Source organism: Cyprinus carpio, chromosome B9 (genome assembly GCF_018340385.1).
Source record: "Cyprinus carpio isolate SPL01 chromosome B9, ASM1834038v1, whole genome shotgun sequence".
Lineage (NCBI taxonomy): Eukaryota > Metazoa > Chordata > Actinopteri > Cypriniformes > Cyprinidae > Cyprinus > Cyprinus carpio.
This window is the reverse complement of record NC_056605.1, coordinates 30,773,094-30,776,459: the sequence shown is the minus strand read 5'-3', so window position 1 is coordinate 30,776,459 and position 3,366 is coordinate 30,773,094. Positions and strand designations below refer to the sequence as shown.

The following is a 3,366-nucleotide window of genomic DNA, read 5'->3' as shown; positions in this document are numbered from 1 at the left end:
CCCGACACCCAGCAAATATTCCCCCTTTATTTCCATCCGTTCACCACCTGAACCTCCATCAAACAGGCCGGATAATGTGAAGAGAAAACACAGTTTGTAATGTCAAGAGCAAATCTATCACAATCATATCAAAGTGTTGCTTAATGCTTACAAAATTTAGAACAAAGAAACATTATATTAAGTGGCTTTAACTATGTACTTGCATTTTAATTAACCATATGATACATTGCACTTCTTGCATACGTTTTGCAATTTAATACACAATTGGTAAATTTTAACTAACCATTTTTGGGGCATGGTGGTTGAAGACACCTAATATTGTATTTATTTAATATTGTATTTTTCTTTTATTGTTTTGCTAATATTTTAATATTAGCAAAAACAAATTGCTTATATTTTAGTTTACTTTAACCATTTAATGTTTTGTTTTTACTGTATTGTTTTAATTGATTTAGTTATATTTTATTTTACTGTATTTTACTATTTTATTTTAATTTATTGTTTGTTTTTTATTTTATTATTATTTATTTTACTATGTTGTTATAGTAATAAAGTATTTATTTTTTTATTTTAAGCATTTTATTCTTTTATTTAATATTTTATTGTTTTAGTAACTTTTTTCATTTTATTAATATTTTACATTTTATTAGTATTTTACATTTGTTGTTTTGGAATTCTTTTATTCTTTTATTTATATTTCATTTTACTCTTTTATTACAAATATTGTACTGTCAGGATTTAGTTAATGTGTTTTTCTAACACTAACATTACAGCACAGTGTGACAATATCCAATACATCTTTTCAGTCTTAAATTTTTAACAGGCCACATCTCTTTAACCCTGTTTATCATGAGCTGTGCGAAAGATTTCTCAGATTGTTTGCTGATTTGCTGGAGTGCATCTCATCCGTCTTGTTCTGAAAGAGGGATTTGGAGTCGTGCTGAATTTTTAAATGGGTGTGCGGTGACGAAGGAGATTTTCACACGTTTCCCTCTAAATAAATAAGTGACTGTGCAGTATTGTGTGTGTATGAATGCTTGTGTGTTTGGGGAACTCCAGTGTTTTTCATTCTAGTTTGGATGGCATTCATGGTATTTCAGTCTCGCTAAACATTAACCCATATTTGGTTCTGGGATTCCCCAGCAGACGCTCAGATTGGCATGTTAACATGTTCAGAAATCTCTGGCTCAGCTTTTGCTCTTTCCTTTGGAAAGTGCGATCAGAGTCTGATTACTGACCTTGTGACCTCTGAACTCTGACCTCTGTATTTATTATTTACAGGTGCGAAGAACAGAGGAGATACTTTGCAGTCGTCGGTAGAAGCATCTCGGGAAATGAGCGTCAGCGTCACTGGAGGTACAAACCGTGAGCTTATTATTATTATTATTAATGTGCAGGATATGGCATGATTTAAAGATGCTGAATTCTACCATACATTGAAGTAAAATAAATATTTCTATACACAGAAAATACATTTTCAGTGAATAATAATTTGTCTTAGTTTTGTACTAAACTGAACTTTTATATTCATTTTATCTGTTATGATACTGTAAAAAAAGGGATATTAAAATCAGATATCTATTTATAACTTATTGTGATTACTTTTATATGAGTTCTTAATACATCACACACATAATGTATTTATACAATTTTGTATTTACATTTTACATTTTTACACCTTTTTTTTTACCATATGTTAGCTTTAATAAATAAAAATAAAATATGCAAATAAAATAATTATTAATGTGCAGGATGTTATACACGTTCACATGCATGACTTCTCTGTTGCTTTTATGGTATGTGATACTGTAAAAAAAAAGTTAAACAAAGATTTTTTTTACTTTTTTCTTCTTTAAAATGAGAATGAAATGTAAATATATAATTTAAAAATAATAATTCTTTACACATTTTTAGGTTTTGATGTATTTTTTATAATTTTGCATTTACACTTTACATTTTTTATGCCTTTTACCATAAGTTTACATTAATAAATACTAACATAAGAATAGAATATAAAATACAATTATAGAAAATAAAATAAGCAATACCAAGAAATGCATTTATTTTTTTAAATATAGTAGAATTCTAATGTAAACGTCATTGATGGTGTTATATTCTATTTATTAATTTTATTATAAATATTGTATTGTCGATATTTGATTGTGTTTTGTTTACACAAACATTACATTCGATTAATGAAGCATTGCTCTTGCAGCAATTTCAGCATCAGTTTCTGTTTTCTGTATGTCCAGTTGAGTCCAACAACAACTGATCACATAGTTTCAGTTCAAGAATTAAGTGAAGTTCAGTTTAATAAATTCAATTGCATGCAATGAAGTTCTCACAATGTTCAAGAATTGTGTTACGATTGCTAATTTAATTAACTAAATTGAACAAGCAGCGGATATAATCTTTTTGCGTTTTTATATAGTCCTGTTTCCAGAAATGTACAAGCTGGTTTGTGGTTGTGCTGCGTTTGTTTGCCCGGTGGGAGTTTTTGTGTACCCAGCATGCTTTGCTGTAGCACAGACTGAGGTCAGTGAAAGGAAAGGCTTCAGAAAGTGGAAGTTTCTGTTGTTCTGCTTCTTCTGTGTTGTGGTTTAGCACAAACCACACGGGATAAAGTGTTTCAGTTTAGAGCACATGCATGATGGTTTTACTCTCCTACTTTTACTCTCTTACTATATACACTATATAACAAGAACAGATGCAATTTGAATCTTTTTGCATGTTTGTATTGTTTAATGTCCTATACTCATGTCATAAACTTAGTGTTAGTTTGTGTTTTGAATCTGAAAATAAATGCAAAAGCTTATTCTGTTTATCTAGAAGCCAAACATATCACTGCAATTTGTGACTCTTCTGAGTTGTAAACAGCGTTTTATTATAGTGAAAGTAAAAGTTGTTGGCTTTTTATCAGATGTTTAAGTGCTTATTTTAATAAATAATAATAATATTAACACATAAATTTTTTAATTTCATTATTTTTTTCATTTAGTATAGAATTTTATTATAATGAAAGCAACATTTTACCATGTTTTTTTTTTTTTGTTCAAATAATTAAATGCAGTAGTTTTTTATTTTTTTTAATTTTTTTTTTATTTTATTAATTTTTTAAAAATTAGTACAGTATGACAAATGACATACATGACAAATGGATGACTTTTGCAGTGACAGGCCTAATGTGGCACCAAAGTTTTAAGTTGTTTCAAAAGTAATTAATTAAAAATACATTTTCTAAATAATAAATGAGAATAATTATAATAAACACTAACAAAAAGTTTTCTTTCCATGTATTTAAAATAATAATAATTTACATTTGCATTTTATTATAGTAAAAGTGAGACAATTTTTGGCCTGTTACTT

The 3,366-nt window shown here is 27.9% G+C and overlaps 1 protein-coding gene across 1 annotated transcript in view; it reads left to right on the top strand.

Annotated features, from left to right (window-relative positions):
* Positions 1–1,279: 1,279 nt before the first annotated feature.
* Positions 1,280–3,366, top strand: part of LOC109100263 (mitogen-activated protein kinase kinase kinase 13-like) — a 46,667-nt gene continuing 44,580 nt past the window's right edge. The window contains exon 1 of the mRNA XM_042731908.1: positions 1,280–1,356. The gene's annotated coding sequence lies outside the window, so the exon portion shown is untranslated. The remainder of the gene's footprint in view (positions 1,357–3,366) is intronic.